Below are 27,648 nucleotides of genomic sequence, written 5' to 3' on the forward strand. Positions count from 1 at the left end.
ACCTATGAACCTATGTACCTCAGGGTTCAGTCCTTAGGCCACTCATCTTTGGCATTTACTTCATGGAGGTCAAAGATAATCTTAAAGGGTTATGGCTGACCAAGTTTGCAGATGACTATAAACTTGTTGCTATTGTAAATGCTCCAGAAGACACCAAATCCTCTAAGAGGCTTTACTCAAACAAATGGATGGTGCCAAACCCTGACCTAAAACTTTATGCCAAAAATGTGTAATAGTATTCTTTAGCAAGTTTGACATCTTCTGTATCTATTACATCTATGACATATCCCTGAAAACTTATGCAATAGTTAGAGTTTCAGGACCTACAAATACAAAGAACTGTCCTTCAGTCACTGTATACCCATTTTGTAAGGAAGCCATTCTTCACTGTACAACTTACCTGTAAGGGTATGGCATCCAGGTCTACGGGTGTAATAATTTCACTTTATTTATCACACTTACTAGCCCAGTCATTGATATAATGGTCCCTTCAGTATGTACCAGTCCAAACATCGGACACAACATTAACAACCAGAACACTTTCTCACCATGAAAATCAGGGTCCTAAATCATTAAAGTTACACAGACTATAACAAAACTTTGCCCTTCTTGGTATCTTACAGGCTACTGAGGGGTGATCTCTGCCATGCTTACAGAGCCTCACCTTATCCCATCCTTTCAGGCCTACAGTACATCTGGAAGTCCAGTGGTGGCATAAACACCTGTTCAATAGATCTGAACCACTTCTGCAAAATGAATAGAACTGGTTTGAGGGATAGGTACATATCACAGAGAATACCACTTTTCTGGAATCTTCTTCCTCTCCTCATAAAGCACAGTGCATCTCTTATTCTACCCATGCATAATCTGGATGAATGAATGGGAAACACCAATTTCACCCCTGGTTTACCAGCTTTGCCCTTTATAGATAGGGATAACACATAAATGTCTGGGCTCTGGGTTACTTGTACTCCAACCGCAAAGGCTATGGGTTATTCATACTTGCAAGGGCTATAAACTTATTGTGAATGCATGGCTAGGCTTCTGAAGATCTTCATGGATCAATAGCTTGTAAACACCTATGAATGTCTGAACCTAATTTGACATTTTATGTTATTACTATTTAAAGAAATATATATTATGTAAATCACACATGATAGCTCACTCTTTTATAGCTCATGACTATAGTACTGTAAACATTATAAATATTAAACTATTAAATATGTCATGTCTATAGAAACAACCTGGAATGTTTGACTAGAACTGTAAAGTCTGAAAATATTAACTTCTTGCATGCTTCATTTCTTTTGAGATAACATGAAAATCTTAACTGCAAAACTGTAATTTGTGAAGTATGTGCCTTACCATTCCTGTTGAAACTTATGTTAACTGCATTATTGCAAGCAGTGTTCTAATATGCAGATATTGCCACCTTATGGCTTGGTTAATAGCTGGAAAAGATCCTTTGACAAGCCTACTCATATATTACATAAATGAAATAAAGAAAGAAAGCAGTGTGTGTGTGTGTGTGTGTGTGTGTGTGTGTGTGTGTGTGTGTGTGTGTGTGTGTGTATGCTTACAAGTCAAAAAATTATTTGGTTCAAAATAGGTATCACACTCAAAGGTAAGCAGGCCATGCTACAGCTCTCAGTCTAAAGACGGGTTAAAATAGAAAGTTTCATTTTAGGGGATGACATTTGGGTCTAGGTGGTTGTTACTTTTGAAATGACACCCTGATCTCACGTGTAAAAATCAGAAAAGGGGGTGTGGGTGGATGGATGGATGGATGGATGGATGGATGGATGGATGGATGGATGGATGGATGGATGGATGGATAACTGTATTGGGTAAAGTTTACTTATTTCAACAAATTTCCTAAGTTGTGCACTAGATGGTGGCAATATCTGCAGATCAGAAAAGTGCTTACTAGGACAATTTTCAACAGAATGAAGAGTGAGAGCGAGAAGATAACCTCAGTGTTAATAGAAAGAAGAAAGGAAAGTCATGGACTGAGTGAAAGTGAACTCAGCTCGGTATACACTGCAACTGATTAGATAGATGATTGGAATAGAATGCTTAGATAGCCTCTGTCTTATGATGAATGGTTAAAGGGTTTTAAATAGCTTAGACATGCAGACTGGCTACAATTAGTATGGTTTGCTATGGCAAATGTTTTCGATTACTGGCATTTAACACCTGTTCAGATGTACAGTAACAGTTGGAATAGGGGTAACAGGTGCTAGCACAGTCAGAGAGAAAGGAAAGAAAGATCCAGGAAAGACAGAAAAAGTCTGGATCCACTCAGTTAGGACAATATTTTAACAGTCATTTTTCAGTTCTGGAAATCCTTGCCTGAAAGATGCATTGAGAAAGTTATTCAGTTAAGCAGTAAGTTGGCAGCTTGGGCATCTGGAAAAGTAAATGTGCATAACTGGAAATAATACTGGTATATTTTTATGTACAAACTAAAAGATTAAAAACATTCTCTGTTATTAGAGGGATACAGGGTAAAGTTCTTTTTTTACTTCCTTTTTTGCACTGTGACAGCTATGTGTAACTCTACTAGAATTTGTAGAAATGCCTTCGGTATTCATTCCCTTATAAGAATGTTTACCATATTATTGATTTGGTTCTTTGTAAACAGTTTATCCAAAATGAGGTTTATAACTAAAGCTGCATGGTATTTATATATTCTATTTTAGTTTGTGAACATATTGTATGCTTTATTAAGAGTCTTTTGCTTTCATTGATCAACCCAGAGCTGGATAACAAAGTATTTAATATATCATGCAAGTTTTCCCATTTATTTTTGTTTTACCTTAAATATGAACAAGTTATTTTATGTTTAACTATGCCATTCCAGTAAAGTGGTATCTGTTAAAACATACATGTGCTAAAAGGCTAATTTTCATTATATACTTCAAAGTCAAAGTTAACTTTGTCATACAGATCAACACAGAGGAAAAAGTGCATATCACTCCATAAAATTTCGATACTCAGGGTTGTAGCATAAGAATGGTAGTTTACAGAAGAAAGATAGATTAAATGAATAAAAATGTAAATAGTAAAAATAAAAAAATCAAAATAAGATGTTAAAAATAAAGTAACAAACTGAAAGCTTTTTACAGCAGAAACAAAACAAATACAACAACAGGAACAGACTCAGCAAAAATAAAAGGATATATAAAAAAACTACTATAAATAAAAGAAAGAGGCACACGTAAATCTTACCCACCACCAATATATGCCATACACTTACAGTTTACAGTTCTTATAGTACAGATAGAGATGTATAAAGTGAGCTATGAAGGTAGTTATGTAAATAATAATGACATATTGCACATAAATAATGTTTTACACATTTAGCACGTTAGGCTATGGGTTTGTTGTTCAGCAGTCTGATAGCGTGTGGGAAAAAGTTTTTATGGACTTTGGATGTCCTTCATCTATTGCTTCTGTAGCACTTCCTTGTTGGCAGGAGTTTGAACAGTCTATAAACTGGATGGTGTATAGCCTTCAATAGCTTTCAGCCCCTACCATAGCATCTGTTTGAATATATGTCCTGTAGGGATTGAAGGTTAGAGCCTATGATTTTTGTGGCCTATTTAATGATCTTATCCAGTGACTATTAATGTCTAGACATATTAATGTCTAGTAATCATATAATTTTGACTTGTTACACATGTCCTTAAACTACACAATGGTACATTTTTACTTGAATGCTATAAGTATGCAATAAGACAAAATGAGAGATGATTTATTTTCTGGTAAGTATATGTCTTTGTTGCAAAGTATTATAGTATCAAAGTAGAATACTAAGCTATTGAACACAGGGTCCTTTATTAGGCCTAGCCATACTTCCCCAATAAAATTTAGTATTTACAAACTTCTTCTCTAATAGAGACAGAGGTGCCAGACTAGGGGTATATTTATAGTTCCTCATTCACTGGTCCAATATTTGTTTGAATAAATGCAGGGATAAACTCTGCTTCACATGGATGAGAAGCCTGCTCCAGAGAAGGGAAAGACTCTGAGGCACATACCTCTCCATCCAGTATGTCCTGTTTATGTTGCAGAAAAGATTTAGGTTCCTGGATCTGGTGTTCCTGATACTATTTTTTTACATATGTGAAACAGGTCCATTACAGCTGAAATGAAGGATGCTTTGTAGGCCAGGCATAGGTCACCTCTCAGCAGCCTGTAGAAGACTAAATATAAGGACAAGACTTTGAGGTAATCCACAAAGATCTTGCTTTCCACATCATATATTCTTTTTGTGAAGAATCTCTTTGGATGCTCCATTTTTTGCATATGCCATGCCAGGTGCATGCTGAAGTGGGCATTGTACTCAATGATTGATCCTGTGAGAGCAGACAGTAATGGAACAATGACACGTTTGGATATAGTTGACATACCCTTCTTAGATGGTGCACAACATAAAATAATTTTTTCACTAGAAACAACACATGATGATCAAATGCCAAATCACTGTCAACAGGGGTTCCCAAATTCCTGACTACTGAGTATTGTCAATATAGTAGTTTGCTGGGGTTGCTACCTTTCCAAAAGATACTATGATGCACTTTTTTTGGGATTGAGATTTAGATCATGATTCTGGTACCAGATATTACCCTGTGTCAGACCTTCTTGGAGTATATTTGTGCCTTGATGGGATTCAAAGACTGTACCCAATTTGCTATCATCTGTGCGTTTGGTCAACCAGAGGCCCCTGACATTAACCTAGATGCCAGAGAAGTAAATGCCAAACAGAAACAGCCCTAGCACTGAGCCTTGAGGAGCCATACTAGTAACCAGTCTTTCTGCAGAGGTAGACTCACCTGTTCTACCTTATTGGATCCTATCTGTTATCAGGTGGCTATCCAGTGGTGATGTAAGGCTTTATACCTATTTTAGGTAGATTTTCTACAATGCTCAAGTAGGGCATTGTGTCAAAAGCCTTGGCCAGGTCAAGTTAGGCAGTATGTACTATCTTTCTCTTGTTCATTGCTTTAGTGGCCTACTCAAAGATGTCTGTCAGACTGAGGAGGCAAGATCTGCCCTTGACAAAACTGAACTGATTTGGGTTCATTGATTATAGGTTATCTATGGCCACATTTAGGAATTCCATGATTATTCTCCCCATAGCTTTGCATATCAGGCTAGCCAGGCTTATGGGTCAATAATTCCCTGGGTCCATGGATGCCCCATCCTCGTGCAGCAGGACTACTGTTGCAGTTCTACATTATAGTGGGCCCAATAATTCATGTTTCATGCTATTAAGAAGGCATCCTGGCTATTATTGGGAATTATCAGTGCAGTGCTCTTAGCCTTGGACAGTACCTTGAGTACTTGCTCTCTAGTGATAGTTGGGTGAATTATGGATGTGTGTATTTCCTGAGGTGCATCTGCTAGGGAGATGAGTATAAAATTATTGCTAAATATGTCAGCTTGGAGGTTTGCTTTATCATCTGTCTCCATATAGGGGACACCATTTACAATTAATTTGGTACATTGATGTGTACTGCCTTTGAGCTTATGGACATAATTGAGAAAAGCTTTGTGATTGTCCTTTTCCTGTAAAGCTAATTTTACCTCAAATTTGGCTTTGGTAGACTTGATTAGTCCCCTGACTTTCTTGTTTGGGTTGATGAGAGTTTTTGTTTGTTTGCTTTTTTTTTTTTTTGTTTTGTTTTATTGCAAAAGATACAACAGCCACAAGAACAGTTGAAACATTAAAACAAGCAGAACCATGGCATAGCTGATGAACAACTGAACATTAGCCTTAACAGCAGCTTAAAAGAAGTGAACATTGAGTAAGAGTATACGTAGAGATTTAATTTCAAAATTCTAAAAGTGCTATCTATTATAAATTGATAACATAATTGATAAAGACATTTGTAAATTGACAATATAGGGTTAAACATTTAGTCTTAAATCTGACAATATCTTGTTTTTTTCCCACAAAGTATAGACAGATGGTAATAGATAGCCCCATAAAGGCAGTAAGTGGCATTGGGTTGAAGATTTAGATTTGAGAAGTGTGGTGTATTGAAGAATGAAACTTCTCAAGTCTTGGTAATAAGGGAAACAGGGGTTTTCCATTCCAATGCTAATCAGAGTCCCAATACTGTAAATAATTGAAGAAGCCACACTTTTGGGGTGTAGGACAGGAGATAATATAGTTCAGTTGGTTAAGAGGCTAGGATCATGATATTTGCCTTAGTTTCAATAGGTCTGCCCACTACCTTGGACTGACCTGAAGCTCTGTATTCCTATAAGCTCTTAACTGGGTGGCCAGTCATAGAATTTGTGGTAGAGGACTGCTAATATATTACAACAGTGTTGGCAAAGAGCGTCCTTGTGGTAACCTCTATAACACAGTTTAAGCAGGGTCCATTATCCTTGATATGCCAGTTTTAGTTGATAAGGCAATAACCTTGGATTGCTGGCAAGAAGGCAGAATTGCTGATACTCTATTCTGAGGAAGCTGGGACAAAGCTCCTCCAAATCTTTTGATGTTTTCCATTACCATTGACTCACTGCAAGTATGTTAGACTGGGATTGCAATAAGTAAATATCTGATAACCTTTGTGGTTATTCCTCTTTACTGCTAGATGATAATTCATAAATGACAACCTGACAGGTGGTGAGGAAACTGTGTACACTGGAATGGTATGCTGAGTGGTAGTAAACATGCCTTAGCTGGCGATATCTCCAGAAATTAGAGTTGGGTAAGCTGTAGGCCATTCTGATGGAATCAAAGGGAGTGAAGAGGCCATTCAAGTCATTTTTTTGCATCTAAAAGTTGCTCCACCCTAAGTAGCTCCACCAGCTCGCAGTTCTTCCAGTAAATTCTTCCCCCATTGATTTTCAGGTAAAGGATACCCCACATAGTGGACTTAGCACATCATAGGTCCATTACAGGATATGGGGATAGAAGCTTTTTGACTGTTTGTTCTATTTATCTATTTTATTTGCACCCTATTTACCAAAATAAATCTGTGGTAAAAGGTCAACTAGTATGGGCAGCAAGGATGATCACCCTAGATGTAGATTTTCAAGCAGAATGTTTGAACTTGAACAAAATGTTCTTAAAGAAGGAATACCCTAGTGTATTTGTACAGGAACTAATTAATGAGGTACAAACTAAAAGAAGGGAGGGACATTTCACACCTTTACTAAAAGGCCCCCTTGATATAAGTCGAAATTTTGAAGTTTTTGACCCACAAAATAATGAAAATCTACAAGTGCAGAAATATGAAATCAGCCTTATTACTACTTTTAATATGGACACAAGGGTGTTTAAAAATTTTGGAAAAAAATTAGGGTATCCTATTGGAAAATACAGATTGTAGGAACAGACTAGGCCTGGCCCCGTGCATAGTATATAGGAAGGGTTTCAATTTAAAAACTATATTAGAGGGTAAAAAAAGGGTGCTTAGTAAGATAGTAGGCATGTTTAGATGTGAAGCCAGCCATACTGTAAATATATAGACATTGGGAAGAAATTCCCAATTAACGGAACTAGTTTTGTTACTAGTAGTAAATATGACTATAACTCTAAAAATGTTGTTTACTTGGGGAAATGTCAGGAATGCACTGGTTTTTAAATAGGTAAGACTGAACACAAACTGAAAGAAAGAATATATGAGCATGTCTGCAGCATAAGAAAATGTAAAGAGAATAATGCCTTGGCTAGACACATGCAAGAAAATCCAGGGCATTGTTTTAAATTTAGGGTCATTGATCAAGTCAAATTGGGGAGCAGGGGAGAGAACTTAGGGTTACTACTGGAGAGATAAGAATTATGGTGACAACTTTATGTGAATGCCTACTGCTATCCTGGGCTAAATGACCAATGTTTTATAGCCTGTTTCAAATTAAAGAGCTTAAATTAAATTTTAGAAACAGGACTTGGATTTAATTTAAGTGTATGTGTTTTTTTAGTAAATATTGTTGTGATTTTTTTTAATACTGAGAACATTTTTAGGCATATACGTATATATTATATATATATATATATATATATATATATATATATATATATATATATATATATATATATACACTTTTTTATAAAATGAAAGGAATTTTATTAGTCATGTGATGTAATGCTGTCTATATAAGGAGAGGGAGGAGATATGTGAAATTGTCTGAAGAAGTTCATTTTAATTTAGTGGATGAAAGCGCTAACAATAAACATTTTCCAAGATTCAGTTTGCCTGGCCAAGCTTTCTTTTAAGTGTTATTCTCTTCTAAGCTGCATCCTGTCAGTGAACCTACATTAAGTATAGCTCAGTCCATGTTTGGCAGGTCGACTGGTTTTATGTCCAGCTTTTGCTCAGCAGAACTGTCCCAGATAACCTGGGCTGGACCACTAGACACCAGCCACCTAGTAGCTTGGGATTTATGGTGGGCAAACACTGGACAATAGGGGCACATACAACCCTCCCACCATTAGTAAGTCAGAGTAGGCCAAGTCCTCTACCCACTTGTCATGCCCATTTTGCGACATTACTCAACATGATCGAATCACCTAGAGCCATTTTGTGGCTAGCCCTGTCACAGCGCACAGTCTGTGAGCCATGTTCTAATATCTTGAGGATACTGTGCAGCACAGTAGATGGCCAAAGCAGTTGGTCTGTACAACTATTCCCACTATAGAGCACTATGTACATTCTGTGCTGCTGTTGCTGCCCACAGCTCCATTCATTGGTGCGTTTGAGATGCAAACACTCAGCATGCTTCTTGGAGGTGGGAGGAACCCCACAGTGACACAGGGAGAAATGCATACTCCAAACGCACATTGGCTGGAGAGCAGGATTGAACTTTGCACCTTGTGCATGGGTGGTGAAGAGCTTAACCATTATGTCATGATGTGACTGGGGAATTGAAAGTGAGGTAAGAGTAATGAAGTAATGTTATACAGCAAGTGTTGTGCAGCATAAGTTTCATTAGAGTATACAATATACTGCCCTTAGTTCTACATGAGTACCAGTCTGCCAATTATGTCAGGGGAAATATTTCTGTTAGCCTACCAGAATAAAGAAAACATAAAACAAACTATTCTGCCTAGTCTGTTTTAACTATATATAGAGGGATCACATTCAGAATTTTGATGACTTATTTCAATGACAGTGAAAACGTTGAAATAAATAACTGACGACTGTATATGTCAAATGCAAGGAATGTCGACACCCAGAATGTCAAATAATATAAACTGGCAATGACACTCCATACCTCAATGCTTCCCTACAGTAAAAGAATGTGAGGATATAGTCAAAACCCTGGCACCACTGTGATTTTGTGTCATTTAACTGTAAAAATAAAGTCACATTAATAATTCACCCACAGCCCCATATACACACAGTAAGCCCCAAACAAATATCCATATAGACATCGTGAGTAAAGTAAGTGTTCCAGAATGGTGAATAGAAAAATTAAACCGTATGCCCCAAGGGATTTGTGTCATCAAGTGAAATACAAGTGACATACATTTGCGTTTGCCCTATATTTGTTGAAGCTGTGTATGCTGCAGAGTTCACTACAAAATTTTCCTTTGATAAGAAAAGTGCCATCCATCAACCAGATTGTGGCACACTCATATTTATCAGGTTCTACAATGTTTCTACAACTTGTATCTGACTGTGTCTTTAGCATGAAAGCACCAATATTCCTCATATACTCCTCCACCCTAAGACTTCTCAAGGTGAGCTGCTCACCTTTATCACTCATTAACTTGATCTTTTCTAACCTATTTACCTGCTGCAGCAATGCCCATCTGGATGGGACTGTCGCACTTTCCTCAAAGGATGAAGTTGACATCACATTGTCCACAACAAGACAAGGAGTATCCCTATAAATGGTGGCGCACATTCAAAATCTGCACAACACCTCTACCTTTCTATATTTACAGCATCTGGTAAATGTTGGTGAGCAGTTGACTTAACTAATTCTATCACATCAACACTAGATAACAAGACAATATACCCCCTTACACCTCTGTGACTGCTTGTAGTGGCAAGCCCAATATTTCCTTAATTTGCTAACCTTCTCACAATGGTAGAGGTAACCATTAAAATTAATTTCCATGTACCTTTTTTGAAGGGATGATATTGTATGTCTGCCCTATACAGGACTACTAGAGGTACTGAAGTATGCCCCATTGCAGAGATAAATTCCCAAGTGTTCCATGCAACATCACAGATATGTGCAGCTTACATTAATGCAACATTCGATATATCAAGACACCTGATTAGTGGTCGGTGAAATAAGTTGCTGAGATTCTGAATGTAATCCACTTAGAAACATAAAAGGAGAATCTAGTGGCAAATAACTCTCATGCAAATGTCAGTATTCGTAGATTTCTAGGACTTAATGCTATCAAAATATTCGCACTGTTGCAGTACAGCTCTGATATTGGCAGGTTTCTTTTCTGACATAATTTTTTAAACTTGGCATATTGCGGTTTAATTCAATATAATCATTATCAGTTTATTGTAACTGTTATATTTTTAAACTTCATAGGTTGCCTTTTAATTATGACTAAAATATTTTCCCCTTGCCTTATGCTTTCTCCATATGGAAAGCACAGAGGACTAATCTAGATAGCTTACCTTCCTACAAAGCTATAATCCTGATTAGTTCTAATTTACAATGTCTGCTGTCAATCATATTGTAACAAATGCCACACTCCTTTCAGAAGCTTTCAGAATGGATTAGAAGATAAAGTTAGTGAGATTTTTTAAATTGCCATTAACAAGTATTTGTAATCATAACTGGGACTGCTAATTATGATTTAACAAAGCATGTATGAGCCTAAGCAAAGCCTGCCAGTCACAGAGCAATAATTAATTACTTTGTTGCTATTATTACTGACCAAGTCTGGGGTCTGCAGCGTCTATATTTTGCAGTGACAGACCAGGTTTCCAACCCATTCTCATTTCCTACAAATTCCAGAATTACAATATCTCTGCATGAGAAGAAAATCTTCCTGCTGAAACTCTCTGCCAAATGGAAGGCTTCAGAGTGGCAGCAAACGTGTTTTTTGCTGCTTTATGAATAACATTGAATGGATTCATAAATATTTGTTACAGTAAGTCACAAGATATTATTTTTTTTTTCAGTTTGTTTAACATGGTAAATAAATACCAGGATTTTAGAATTCATCTTATAAAAAGGTATGTGATAAATACTTACATCTTTTAAAACAAGGAGTGTTGAAGAAGTGGCCCATGTGTAAAAGAGTTATCAGTTATGACTGTGACTACCTTCTGTGAAGCCAAGAAATTTAGTGCAAATTTTACCATACCCATCACATGACTGCTCTTCCGATTCCTCAGTCCTTGGCTTCTGCTCAGATCACTAGAGATCAAGAAGTAGTCACCATTTCTAAAACAAAGAACCACATCCATGGGCAAGATTGTATATCAGGAAGCTTGACAACTAGAGCCAAGTATGGCCTACAAAACTTCTGTTAAACTTCTTTGGTATGAGCTTTACAATGCGCTACATCTACAAAGCTGAGAAAACAACCATTGTGATGTCTCTACACAGGAATATGGTCAAACATGGAACCTGGTAACCTTAGATCCATGAGTCTTACTAGCCAGTTATGTAAAGCCATTAAATCTATTGCTTCTGTCCTCTAAATTATTGTCATTGATAATCATTTATCACTAGATCTATATCAAGTTTAGCTATGCTAAGGGTGGCTCCTGCATTCTTATCCTTGTAAACTTTTTCAAAAAGGTACCTGAAGAAGATGAAGGTGGTTATGCTGTGCACACAGCATATCTGGCCTGGCTAAGCCATTTTATACTAACCTCTCCATGCAGGCATCATTAAGAAATTGGTGAACCTAAACATTAACCTTTACATGTTGAGGTGGGTTGCTAATTGCTTGTTATACAGAACTCATGTTGTTAGAGTTGCAAGCTCAATCTTCAATTCCATAAGGCTTGGTACTAAGTCTTTTTCAGTCTATTATTTATTTGTCAGATTTACAGGCCAATAGTCTACGGGTCTAGTTAGAAAGCTGTGACATTATGATTTATGCATCAACTAACAGGAATGTACTTCAGGATAGGTAGGACTGTGCAAACAACTAGTGCAAGGACAATTTCCACAAACTAAATGCCACAAAATGTAGTATGCTTCATGTTGGTTAAAAACAATTCATCATTATATCACATAAAAATCACAAAACTTAAGAATGCCACTGAAATTAGAGATTTAAGCATCCTTGTAGACTACTCCTTACCCATTGATCATCATGTCTTCACTCTAGCTAAAAATCATTCTACATGGCCTAATAACTAAGATCATCTCATCAAGAACTAAAGAAGCCTTACTTTCATTGAACTCATCTCTCATTTGTCCCATTATTGAATATAATGCATTTGGAATGTACCTAGCAAAATGCATCACTCAGCTGGAAACACCCAGAGGTTCCTGAGCAAAAAAGTCACAGGTTTCAAATTCATTAGTTAACCAAATGGATTGGCTACTGGCTACTGTCTACTTACATTCTATAGACTGCATGGTGATCTATGTTTGGCCTTCCATGCCATGAAAAAAAATGCCCTCCTTGACCTACATTGACTTAATTGCTCTTTAAACACAAGTACAATGGACTTTGCATGCTGTATATTTATTTATTATGTATTTATCTTTGTTGACTGATAATGTCTGACTGGGATAGAAATGCCCCTTTTCAGTGGAGGCCAGGGAAAAAAGCTCCACATTTACATTCAAAAGTTAGAAGTATTCACAACATATATATATATATATATATATATATATATATATATATATATATATATATATATATGTATATATATATATATATATATATATATATATGTTTTTTATTACATTTCATTTTTGCATTGTAGATAGTGTTGTCTTAGATTATTATACAGTACAAGTAAACACGGTAGCTAGTTGTATAGAAAATGCTAAGTCCAGAAAGAAAAATAGTAAAACAAATAGAAAAAGCATTCATTTACATTTGCACTTAATTCTGTAGTTACAAAGTGGAGATAAAAATGAGAGAGAGAAAATAAACTAGGAGCAAAGAGAGAAACTAGAAGCAGAGAGTGGATGCTATAAACTATACTGCACAAGCTGTGTACCAGGTTTAATAGGTGCATCTGAGCTTAACATGCTTTAAATACTATATAGTATACAGTATATACAGCATGGTGATGCCCAGTTAAATTATATAGCCCTGGGTGTTATGTCATACATTTTTACTTTTTACAAGTAGCTCATTCAAATGTATGTAATGTAAAGTTTTTCTCCCTGACATCTGCTGAAAAAGGGCTTTGTCCAGTCAGATTTTCCTGGTAAAAAAGGCAAAGTATCAAATAAATAAGCACGTGTCAACAAACAAATATGGTATGTTGGCATGACAGGTTCTCATATCCCAACATGTTTCCAACAAATGAAATAAACCACCCCAACATGTTAAACAAAGTTATTCCTTAACTGCATTCAAGACTAGCCTAGGAAGCTGGATGGGCCCTCACAAGTTCTCCCTAGGCCTATCCTGTGTACCTATAATTGAGGGGAGGTAATTCTTGATGTTGTGTGTTGTGGCTAGATTAAAAATGATCTTATAACTCACTCTCGTGTATTTACCTATGAAAATATGAACAAAAAGGTAGAATCATTGCAGATAAGCATACATAATGCTTCATAAGCAAGGTCTGAATTGTGTTATAAGGAAAACAAATAAAAAAAAAGAAAAGAAAAAAAACACTGAGAGAAGCAGCATGGATCAACTTTATTAAAATAAAACAAATGTTTTCATACCTACTCAGTCACTGGACTTTTTCAGATTTTCTGCTATGATTGTATAGGAGTGAAATAACTAACTGTTTTAATTGTTTAATAAAGTCATTCATATATACAGCTTATATTTTGTCGGTGTGTGATTTAATTATTATGTAACCAATACTTGCCAGTAAGAACTCAGAAACAGGACCAAACTACTACAACAAAAAAAATCTGCAAACAGAGGACTCCAGGCGTCACACAGTAAAAAAAATTCAAATGTTTTATTAAGCGCTTTTCATCCCATGCAATTGTGGGACTTCTTAAGATAAAACAAACTCAAATCAATGTTTATTAAATAATTAAACAAAGAAGGTCAAGTGCCCGCAACCATCAATACACAAAATTATCTCATTAACAGTAAGCTAAATCAATTAAAGTGCACTAATTAATACATCTAACATTCCCTAATCAAAGTAAACAATAAAAAAGATACAAACGTTTATAAAATTGTACACAATGACTAAAAAGTATATGAAAAAATGTATATTGTATATATATATATATATATATATATATATATATATATATATATATATATATGTGTGTGTGTGTGTGTGTGTGTGTGTGTGTGTGTGTGCACAGTAAAATAAGATAAATTGTTTAATTCGAGCACCCAACAAAGTCTAACATGAAAAGCAACAAACATGTAAAAATGAATCAGCCTAAAACCCAAACAGTTCACTTGGCAGACAATAACCTAGATGTAAAAGAATACAGGCAATAAAGTCATTAGCAAAAAGAAAAATAAAAACATCACTATGTCACTATAACATGCCTGCTTAAAACACTATACATCATTCATTGCACAAGACAAAAAAAATATATCATCAAAAAATCTATTGTTACTACTTATCTCATAAGGCTTTTCAATTTTAAAATACAAAAAATAGAATATACTTTATTAAGTCCTGGATAGTAACATGTACCACTACGCAGTTGCCAAAGTAATTCCAGACGCTCTAGGAAAAGTGAATCTGGTCCCCCCCCACCCGACTGTCAGACATAATAGAATCTATTGCTCTAAATTTAAATTTGTGGTCAGGGAACTCACCAGTATGTCTAGCCAAGGCACACTCCTGTTTAAGCCTTCTAATCTGATATAAATGTTCGTAAACCCGCTCCCTGAGCCTTCTATCAATTTTGCCAATGTAAAACACGGGACATTGTTGGCATTGGGCAACATATGCTACAGATTTTGATTGACAATCTAATTTATATCTAGAACTATATTTATGCCTCCTAATAATGAAATTTTGTCCCATATCCATATACTAACAGTAATAGCACATGTAGCATTTAAACATTCCTTTCCTGTTGGAACTAGTGAACTTATTAGATTCCAAAAGGCTCTTTAAGTTCTGTCCTTATTTAAAGACAATCCGGGGTGGTCCTTGGAGATTTGTCTCATCACTGGATCACTCACTATTGACTAACTCCTAGTTTTTGTTGATGATATTAAGAATTTCATAGCCATTAATACTATACTGGGTAATCAGGCTGGACCAACCAAGAGTACCCACATCCTAATCTTCCCTTTGATCATTCATCATAGGGCCAGGTCTACTCTTAGTTCCCAAAATTGGTTTATAAAAAACAGATAATCTCTTCTCCTGGACTTCAATTAACAATTTACCTACCAATGAAACTGGAGATCCTCTCTTAGAAAACATCTCCCTAAGTTTATCACATTCAACCAAAAAATCATCATCATTGGAAATCATGCGAGCAGCCCTGACTAATTGACCCTTAACCATGGATCTCTTATGGAACAAGGGATGACAACTACATAAGTGTAAAAATGCATTGGAATATGTCTTCTTTCTAAAAATTCTTGCTATATATGCACTCATTAATTGTATCCTTACTCAGGTTGACATCCAAATACACAATTCTATCAGTATTAAAAGTATATGTAAATGTCAAGAATTGTGTTGTATAGTTAAAATAAGAGATCAGTTCACTTGCCTTCCCCTCGTCACCTTCAAAAATCATAAAAATATCGTCTAGGTAATGTGTATAAAAATGGATCTGGCTAGAAACCTGTTGGTTCTTTGTGATGTATTCCTGCTCCCAATATGCCATCACGAGATTGGCGAAGCTGGACCCACAAGCGGAGCCCATAGCCACACCAGACTTTTGTAGATAATATTTATTGTTAAATGTGATGAAACTGAAAGACAGAATAATGCCCAATTCCTGACCTAAAGAGATTTCTGCCACTGGTGCTCCTTTAATTCATAACATGAAACTGACCCATTCGATGCCCTCCAAATGGGGTATCAACGAATACAAATTGTTAACATCCACTGTCAAAAAGTTGAGATCCTTTTCAAATTTTAAATCATTGATGTTAGAAAGAAACCACCATGAGTCCTTACATATTTGACTCTCCTGGGAGACATATTTTTTTTAAAAACTCTGGACAACTACCTTACCACAGGGATAAGCAATGCTGTTCCTGGCATCCACTAAAGGTCTCATAGGTGGATCACTAACATTCTTGTGGACTTTAAGGATCCCAAACAAAATAGGGATCCTGGGGGCTGGCATGCTTCAAATGTTAAACAGTTCTATATCAGTCCTGGCTTCAATAAACATGCATTCAACAAAGATCATATTCTTGCATATGCTATATTGAGCTCATTTTTAGAAGTTTCCAAATATACATTACTGTCCAAAACTTTACTCATTCTCATTACATAATCATCAGGTGCTTGTTTAAGTAAATCCAATGCCTGCCTGCCTCTCCTCAACACTAACATTATGTTCATAATACCTGTGTTCTGCTTTAGGGCCTAAACAGTCATGAATGTCAAGCTCACAAATATGTTCAAAGAGGGCCAAAACAGGCTGCAAAGGAGGATAAAAAGTACTAGCCACATGAAAAGCATTCATACTAGAAGTGTTTTGACCCAACAAAACTATTAGGTTTAATTTTCTCACATATAATTTTAAATCAATAAGGGTTTTAGCCAAGTCGGCTGTAGAAAAAGGAACAAATGTATTCCCCTTTGCCAGAAGGTCCACTAATACAGGGTCGATGTATAGATTAGAAAAGTTGAAAATCTTAAAGTCTTTTTTGGAGTTCAAAACAATTTTGCAACCCTTACAGTCAGCTACAAGTGGGACGTTTACCTGCCTCACTTGTTCTGTCTGCTCCTATTGTTGTTGTTGCCTGTACAAATTGTACCTTGCCATAGATTGTACCTCGAGGCATGATTCTGAAAATTTCCCGAACCCAAAGAGCTAGACGTGTCATTTCGGTTGGTGGACTGTGAATCACTTCCATGGACTTGCAACGGTCTACTGTGTGCAATGCGTTCACTCCTCTTTATATCACCTGCCATTTGTTCTTCACTGGTGGAATTTCCTGGAGATGATTCTGTCAGTGAGCTTTTACCATGTGAACCTCTCCCTGGCTCAATGCTTCTGAGTAACTGGCCTACTTGCAACAGAGATGGTTTTGGATAAGCCACACCCACACTGTAGGCATGGCGATCCCTATCTAGCTTTTTCAATTTAACATTTTTTTATCTGTTAATATACTGGTTAGTGCTACTAAAGGTCCTATCGTAATCAAAACGATATAGTTGAAAATCAATATGGCCTTTAATAGAATTGTCCAACCTAGTAGTTTCCTATACTAAACTGTCTGCAAGTATCTAATAATGCTTGCAGATCAAGTCTAAGAGTTCCAAGCCATGTCTGTCAAAAAGTTGAATTAAGTCCTTATGGAAAGCTGATCCATCTATCAATCCAGTGGGGTATTGCCAGACTCTAAGTCCTTTCAGTACAATGACCTCACTGATGCATTCCTGGAAATAAGCTATTTCCAACTGAAGTTTTTTATATATTTGACCAGTGTTTGGTCCAGCTGTTTAAGTTGAGTCAAAATATCAATGATCCTCCAGCCGGCTGCTCTACTTGGCTACTATTAGTTGCTTGCTGTAAAATAACTGGTTCAGTAAGCCAAAGATTAAAATTAGGAGCCCCAATAAGCTCAGAGGATCCGACCTCACTTGTCAAGACAGAACTGCTGTTACCTAGTGACTTCAGTTGCCCCACTGCTTCAGATCGATTCAGCTGAATATGGTCTGCCAAAGGGTTGGTGGAAAGTCCAGTTGGATTCCCTGATAATCCATTGCTCTTCATAGTATGTAAAACAGATGAAGTTTCCTGTTGCGAGCCTATGCCTACATTTGACATAGTATCCAGTCTCATGGCTAAATTTTCAACACATTGTGATAACATTTCAATTAACATAGTTAAATTCCCAGTGTTATCATTCTGGGAAGAAGATACATGGACACTGAGAGGACTCTCTGCAGCCATGAGAAACAAACTGACATAAAGGACTCATGATGAACATTAATTAGTGCACTTTAATTTATTTAGCTTACTGTTAATTAGATAGTTTTGTGTATTGGTGGTTGTGGGCACATGACCTTCTTTGTTTAATTATTTGATAGACATTGATTTGAGTTTGTTTTATCTGAAGAAGTCCCACAATTGCGTGGGATGAAAAGTGCTTAATAAAACACTTGAATTTTTTTACTGTGTGACGCCTGGAGTCCTCTGTTGGCAGATTTTTGTGTTGTAATACTTGTCAGTACTTTAGCAATGCATTTTACGGAGCAACTGGCTGCATCTGGCATATTTCCATTAAGTTATCAAAGAATAATAGACAATTTTTCTTCATATTTTTGGCTTTTATAGATGCAACATCAGTGTAGTCCAGGAGATGAAAACAGTGTGGCTTGCAACAAACTACTGCTAACTCCAACTGGAACAAAGCCACTTTTCTTTTAAGGACTGCTTGCTTTGTATTATTCCTTTATGGATTATAAAGGCAGAATAAGCCTTATGCGCCTCCTATCGTCTGTGTTGTCTGGACTCCCTCTTCCTTGTGCACTATGCTTGTCTGGCTGGTTGCAAGGTTCTGAGATGCCCTTGCATGAATGCACTTGCAGCATTTAAGCAGAGTGCATGCACCATTCTGACCTGCTGGGAATGCAAATGATGTTATAATGAGCTGCAGTAGTGCCTTATTCACAAATCAGCCAATCAGCCATGCACAGTAAAGTAACATATAACATTCCCAGGTAAATAACCTTAGTGCTGAAAGTTCTTTGTCTTTAACATGATCATTATTATTATAAGATTAGTCCTAGGGTTTGTGGCCTGGCAGAGGTCTTATTTAGATAAACGATTATTTTAGCAATTAAATTTTTGGATAAGTAGAAGGGGATTTAGTTTATAAGTAAGCATTATTTTAGCATTACAATTGGTGAGCCAGTTGAAGATGAAATACATTTTATACTGTACTGTCATCAGTTGTGAATAATAAGTGATCAGGTGTATTACTGTTGATCTTACCACCGTCTGTAAAGCTATCTTCAAAGACACACACACACACACACACACACACACACACACACACACACACACACACACACGTGCACACATGCGTGCACATGCGCACACATACATGCACATATGCACACACATACACACACACACACACACACACACACACGCACACACACACACACACACACACACACACACACACACACACACACACACACACACACACACACACACACAAACAATTTATGTCAAGGGTATTACACTTTATGTAAATGCATTACAGTTAAGCAGTTATAACCTCAGTGTACCATCCACAATCTGAAGCTTCAATACAGAGGTTCCATAAAACACTGAAATCCATGCTAAGGAAAGTATATGGCAATGATAATAAGAACTGAGACCAGCCATTGCTTTACTCATTGCTTGTAATAACTGAAGTTTCACAAGCTTCATTTGGGTTTATCCCATTTGAACTCCTGCACTGCAAACATTCCAGATGCCTGCTTGATATTACAAAACATAATTAGGAAGGAGAGTAGAGTTAAGTGTGTTAGAACACTGCATTAGTGTATACAGTAGACTAAAGCTGATTATCCTATAGTTAAGGGGTACATGCAGAAAGACAAAGAGATGCACCGAAAAAAAGTTTATTGACTTTTCAAGGTTAGGGGGTCACCACAGCAGATCTCCGGTCTGCTTATGATTGACAGTGATTTGTACAGTGTTGAGTTGCCAGTCCAGTGCCCAACCTTTGGGTAAGACACACATGCATGCTCCTACCTGCATGTCTTTTAATTTCAGTCAATCACAAGGAGGACATGCAGGCTCAACACAGAAGGCACTCCAGCCAAGAATCGAACCAGACAGCCTCTTGCTGTGAGGTGACAACATTAACCGCTGCACCATCACCATGGCCAATCCACTGACATTATGATAATAATACCTGACAAAAATAATTTATCTGAAAGGATCAGATATAAGTACCTTCCATGAAGAGCAATTTTCTGACTAGGTGATAGTGTTTTGAGGGGAGTGAAAGAACAAATGCAATGAACTACAAAGTGAAGTTATCAGGAAAGAGAAAACAGAGCAAATCTGTCAAGATTGGAAGACTATTACTGAGAGGTGATAAGCTGTAAAATATGGTCTGTGCTGCTGGGGTGTTGAAAGAAATCACAAGATATACATGTGTGTGTGTGTGTGTGTGTGTGTGTGTGTGTGTGTGTGTGTTCTACAAGACATGGTTACTGCATTAAAAGAAATAATTTTTGATATATCTTTTAAATAAAAGTAAGAGAATTTGACAGTCTGTCACATTTCAATAAGGAAATGGAAAATGTATAAGAAGGTATACTCTTCTAGGCAAACTGTCCAGTTTTTATATAAATGTCATTTAATATTCTCTGCTAACAGTATATCATTTAATAAACTATTTGTGTTTACTCTTAATCAGAACTATGGCTAGTTCATCTAGCTCCCTATACAGCATTCCATGTGCCCAACCTCAAAGTTGAGGAGCTAAGAAAAGCTTTTATGTGCTCCTGTAATTTTATCAAATTGCTTGTTAGAACTGTAAGTAGCTGCTTGCTAAAGCTAGTACACAGCATCCAATCACACTAAGTGCTTCAGCCATGCCCATGCAACTCCGTTATTGGCATTCATTCAAGAGCTGCAGTATCCTCACAGTACTGCACTCCTGCACCATCAGCACCTGCTGATAGTGTCTCCTTATAACATGCACTAGGATCACCCACCCCGTTCACTCCTCCCTAGTTACAGGTCTTCTGGGAATGAAGTCACCTTCAATGAGTACAAACTTTATACAGTTAATAGCTCCTTCTTAGAGTGCTTCTATACCCAAGTACGGTCCTCATGTTTTTCCCTTCTGTATCCTATATCCTCTTCTTTCCTCATGTCTCTCCTTTCACACGCTCACCCTTGATTCCCTCTCTGGCTTCCTCTTACTGTCACTTTCTTCCAATCCCGATTGCCCTCTCATATCTACTGTCTGTCTGTCATCTTAAATATCCCTGACAAATATCTATCTCAATATTTTCATCTCCACCTTTACTCTACTTCAGAACATATAGCTGCCTTTAACTCCATTTCTATTTCCCTCTACATTTTATTTTATTTTGTAAGATTCCTTCTGTATAGTCCTTAAGGTTGGCTTTTTCATACTGCCACTTTAGATATATAATAACTTGATCTTTTGTGATCTAATTTTATATTGTGCCTTCAATGTGATATCTTCAGTGTGATCATACACATTTGGCTATGTTGATTTACCTAAATGTATATTATTATTATTATATGATGTACCTCTTAAAATTTGTAATTTATTGTATATTTTACCTTTGGCTTGGGTCATGGCTAAAAAGGGTCCTTAGACTGCAAATATACAGAGATCAGTATATATTTTTTTGGTTTTATAATTTGCACTCTGATTCCTCACATCTCTGTTGAAACTTTCCCCCACCCCCCCCCTCCCTGTTCTTGGTTGTAGTTTAAATTTGGTGGCTTTTGAAGTGCCCGCCCCACTGTAGATTTGATCTAGGACACTCCCCCAGTCCCATCTCTTTACCGCATTCTACCTAATAAACCATTTCTGCACTTGCTTTTAGTCCTTTTTTAATTTAATTACATTTTTTCAGACTGTGTGTGGACTAATATTGCTACATACTCAAGTGTGCCAGCTTGCACTGCATGTGAATTGTTTTTACTACTGTTTTTGCTACTTTTCTGAAAAAAAAAATTGTAAGCCTGTTTCCTACCTTTCCTGTAATTAGTGTTCCAGATACAGATTTGCTGTATCCAGGACTATTTGTAAGCTTCTGAGCCCCCCAAGCCTTTCTGTGTTGGAGGGAAGCCTTCTAGCTTATCAGTGGGGGTGGTAAGCACTAGGTAACCTGTCTACCACATAAGGAGTGGCTCTGGCCCAGAATTTCTAGTTATTGGCCGTTTGGGCGGTCTTCCATCTCTCAACTTTCTGATTTGAAGGCCTGCATTTGCACTTGTTTCTGTCCTGTAACTCCTGGGCCCATCTCATTTGCTCACTCAAAAAAAAAAATAAAAATTATCTGCTTTTACTGTATTTGTGTTTCTTCCTACTTTATTTTGCTTTTGCGTCATCTTAAAAGTACTCAATTGTATTTATTACTGCTTGGTGTAACTCATTCTAAGCCTTTTAGTTTAAGCACTTGGGCTTCAGACCAGTTGTTTTACATTAAGAAGGTTTGTGGTCTGCACTGTAGTGGCAGAACAGGTAGCTTACATCCTTCTAAGTTGGGAACTGCTGACTGAGGGCTCAGTGTCTGTTATTCTAAAAGTGTATTAATTCTGGTTTAAGCACTTGGGCTTCAGGCCAGTTATTTTACATTAAAAGGGTTCGTGGTCTGCACTCTTGTGGGAGGAGAGGCTGGACTCTGCCCTTCTGAGCTGGGAATTTCTGGTTAAAGGCTTATAGTGTCTGCATATTTGAACTGCTTCTTACTGAAATTGGTACACCTTGTTTGCTGTAGCATAGACTAGATCCAGGCCTGCTGAATCTAGCTTTGTTTGTATAACTTGAGCACTAATCCAGGCATTCTTTAAAGTATTAAATTGTATTTATTACTGCTTGGTAGTAACTTGATTAAAGTGTAGCTATCATTCTAAGTCTTTTGGATTAAGCACTTGGGCTTCAGACCAGGTGTTTTACATTAGGAAGGTTTGTGGCCTGCACTGTGGTGGCAGGACAGGCAGCTTACATCCTTCTAAGTTGGGAACTACTGATTGAGGGCTCAGTGTCTGTTATTCTAAAAGTGTATTAATTCTGGTTTAAGCACTTGGGCTTCAGGCCAGTTATTTTACATTAAAAGGGTTCATGGTCTGCACTCTTGTGGGAGGAGAGGCTGGACTCTGCCCTTCTGAGCTGGGAATTTCTGGTTAAAGGCTTATAGTGCCTGCATATTTGAACTGTTTCTTACTGAAATTGGTACACCTTGTTTGCTGGAGCATAGACTAGATCCAGGCCTGCTGAATCTAGCTTTGTTTGTATGTTTGTTGTTTGTTTGCTTGTTATTTCCCTGAAACGCTAATTCCACCTAAAACACAGCTTTTCAGCGCTTCTGTGGATCCCTAGTGATATCTGCATTGCTTACTGTACTTATTTCCTTGTTTCACTTGAAAGAAAGTTACTGTTTGTCATTTTTGCATTTAAGTTACCTGTAACACATTGCATTTAAGTTATCTGTCACTTGCTCACTAAAGCAATTATATAAGTCAGCACTAAAAAATTAAAAGCACTACACCCTCACAAACTCCGCTTGAGTACCTTGTTCCCCATTGGCCCTTTTTTTTCAATTATAAAGGAATTCCCAATACTATTCTAGCATGTCCAAAGGTCAGTTGTCAATCTCCTCTCTGGTCCAGCTGGTGAATCTGGGAATCTTGAGGTAATGTTACAACTACCTCATATACACAGACAACCCTCTCCTCCTCCCAACAAATTCCAACACATGTGAGAGATGCAACCATATAGCCATACTGGAGGCTAAGCTCTCTCAACTCAATACTGGTGAAACCAGTCAGGAGGAGAAGGAAACCACACTCACTACAATTCCAGTCTCACAGAGACCTACCACGACAGCAAACCAAACACATAAACACACAAAAATATACTTGGAGGCTCTAAATAAAAATCTGCCTAAACAGCAGAGACCTCCAAAGCAGACACCCAAGCAACCGCTACCCCAAAACAAAACACATGCAACACATACCTCACAAAGCCAGTGTGCCGAACAGTCACAGCCCTTAAGGCTAAACAACACACCTGATACACTTGTAATAGGTGACTCTATCGTCAGGCACACTGACGTCCTGCTCACCAGGCTGAACAAGGAGAAGGTCATGGTGAGATGCCTGTCGGGTGCTAGGATCTGCCACATAACACAAGCACTCAAGTCACTCCAAGGCAATTGTACATGCTGGTGTGAATGACCTGAGACGTACCTCCCTGGACTACATGAAAAGAGACATAGAGGAGCTCTCTGAGCATGTATGACCCTGACCTTGAGTAGCATCTTACCCTCACCAAGAATGATACCACAATATGAAGACAAGATGATCAATTTCAACAATTTTCTTGAGTATTGGTGTCATTCAAAGGGGATCCAATGCCTGTCAGCCTGGGATGGCATGCTCGACAAGCCACGATGCTTCGCTAGGGACGGCTTGCACCTGTCACCACTGGGCTTACAGATATTGGCAAAGGCTCTTGCTACCCCCATAGTGCCTTTTTTAGGCAAGGCTCAAAAGACAAACCCACCTCCATAGGTATCACAAGGGATAAGAAACTAAGAGTAATGCTACTCAACACCAGAAGTCTAAACCTCAAGATGCATGCACTCGAAACTCTCCTTAGCATGGAGAACATCGATATCTGTGCAGTAACAGAAACCTGGTTCAAGGCTCCCGAGAGCACCCCAGCACTACCAGGTTATACCTCATACCATGCGTTTCGGCCCCAAAACTTGGACCGCACCACAAAAGGAGGGGGAGTATCAGTATTCGTGAAAGATACCCACACTTCCAGGTTGGTGGCACAGCACGAAGCATCAGAGACTATCCATGTGCAGCTAACAGTGGGTAAAACTGCCTTCCAGTTTATAGCCTGCTACAGACCACCCTCTCAAACCCAGGAACCTCACTCGGCCTTCCTGAGAACACTGGAAAATATGAAGGTCTCTCCAAACACCATTATATTGGGCGTCTTCAACTACCCAAACATAGACTGGGAGCATTTCTCTAGCTCCAACATCCTAGCGCAAAGGTTCCTACAATTTATAAACTCAAATGCTATGGAACGACTTGTTACCACTCCCACAAGAGGGGAAAACATACTGGACCTGATCATCACCAACATGGGGACTCTATGCTCCAGACCAGAAGTGTATCCCTCACTGGTAAGATCAGATCATAAACTAATCTCACTGGATATTCACATCCCGACTCCACCCCCTGCCCTGAAAACCACAGTGAAAAACTTCTCTAAAGCAAATTTCACACTCCTCAAACCGAAGTGGAATCCTTCAAAGCCCCCGGGCCTGTGGAAAATATGGCCCAGACTGCAGAATCCTTTATAAACGCATTCTATGAACACCTTCAGGAATGCATGGATCATGCAATCCCAAATAAAACCAAGACCCAATCCTCCAAAGGCAGACGTCCTGTCTGGTGGACCCCAGCCATAAACAAACTATACAATAGAAGGAGGAAGCTACTACATGATAGAGCAAAATCCCAAAAAGAGAAGGCATCTTTGATCAGTATTAGCAAAAAACTACGAGCACTCATAAAATCGTCTAAGGCCAGCTTCGAGAGAAAAATTGCACAGGACACTAAGGATAATCACAAGGCTTTCTTTAGTTACGTTAGGAACCTGGGTGGTAATTCCCAGATATGCTCAGAATTAGTCCAAAATGACAAAAAATACATCGAACCCACAGACATTGCCAACATCCTAGCTGACAGGTTCAGCGCAAACTTCTCCACCCCCCTCCCCACCAAAAGGGCAAATATCTATCCTAGCAGAGTGCTGCCCCCCTGACATCTCAGATGCTCAGGTAAGAGCTGCCCTCTCCAAAGCAAAAAACACAGCATCAATGGGACCAGACGGTGTCCCGGACTGCGTCCTACATGAACTCCAAGAAGAGCTAAACCCAAACATAAAACTAGTGTTCAATCTCAGCCTTACTACAGGATATGTACCCAAAGAGTGGCGTACAGTAACAGTGGTCCCTCTCCACAAAGGTGGTACCTCAACGGATCCTGGAAACTATCGCCCCATAAGCCTGACTAGCTTGGTCTGCAAAGCTATGGAAAGGATCATCATGGACCTCATAAATAAAGATATTGGGGACCTACAGACACTGGATCCTACCCAGTTTGGCTTTGTTAAAGGCAGATCCTGCCTCTTAAACCTGGTTGATTTCTTTGAAACAGTCACCAAGGCCATTGACGAGGGGAAGGTGGTCCACACAGCCTACCTGGACCTCGCAAAAGCCTTTGATACAATACCCCAATTGGGCATTATAGATAAGCTCACCAGCTTAAATATAAACCCCTATGTCACTAGATGGGTTGCAAACTGGCTCAAGGACAGAACCCACATGGTTAGAATTGCTGGAGCCATGTCAGACTCCAAACCAGTTACAAGTGGCATCCCACAAGGCTCAGTCCTGGGACCTCTCTTGTTCGGTATATATTTCTCGGAGGTACAGGCCAACACGGAAGGACTGTGGCTGACCAAGTTTGCAGATGACTGCAAACTGGGCGCCATAATCAACTCTCCAGCCGACACAATCATCCTCCAAAAGGGCCTCATAGAAACAGACAACTGGTGCCAGAGCCATGGCCTCAGGCTAAATGCCAAAAAGTGTATAGTCATCCCCTTTGGCAAAAACAAAGTGCCCACAAATTACCACATAGGTGGTAATCCATTAAGTACAGAAGAAGTAATTAGGGACCTGAGGACCGAAGTTGATAGCACGTGGCCAAAGTGGTTAGAAAAACATTTTATATAGCCCACCTAATCATGAAGGGATTCACGTCTAGATCAGGGGAGGTCATTGTGCCTGTTTACTCATCCCTCATCAGGCCCATAATTGAGTACAATGCCCCTTTTGGGATGTACCTTACCAGACACCTGCAGCAACTGGAAAGACCCCAAAAGTACCTCACTAAGAGGATCAAACGGCTCAAACAGATGCCATATGCTGCCCGGTTAAAGAAATTCCAGCTCTACTCAGTGGCATACCGCCTGCTCAGCGGCGATCTGTGCCTGGTGTATAAAGCCATGTCCAACCCGGAATTAATGGACATGCTGCACCTCAGAAATTCCAAATCCCATCGAGCTACGTGCTCGAGAGACTTGAACCTCAGCACTGAAATAAATAGGACATGCTGGAGGGACAGATTCATAACCCAGAGGCTCCCTTCACTCTGGAATAAAATCTCAGTCCAGGTTAGGCAGAGTCCCTCATTGACTCTCTTCAAGAGGAATCTTGATGAGTGGATGGGAGATCATAAGTTTACCCCGGGTATCACTTCTGTGTCACTGTTAGACAGAGGCACAGTATACTTACCTCGAAAAAGGGCATAGCAAAATTAATTTAAAATGAGTGGCAAAAGCCAAACACACTCTGGCTAGGCTTATAAATGCCCTAGGGCAGAGAGCCTAGTATGAACCTATGAACCTATGAATCTATGACTAGCCCAATTACTCTGTCAACAAATTTAAATAAGTAAATATACATTGGGATCCCAAATAAAATAAACATGAAAACAGTGCAATTTATAAAGAATAAAGTTGTTATGTTACAAAAAAAAAAAAACTAAAAGAAGATTATGTTTTCATTTCATATTTATTTAGTTCAAATTATCATTTTACTTAGC

This window comes from Protopterus annectens, chromosome 10.part0, assembly GCF_019279795.1.
Source record: "Protopterus annectens isolate FY-2018-M chromosome 10.part0, PAN1.0, whole genome shotgun sequence".
In the NCBI taxonomy this organism is placed as follows: domain Eukaryota; kingdom Metazoa; phylum Chordata; order Ceratodontiformes; family Protopteridae; genus Protopterus; species Protopterus annectens.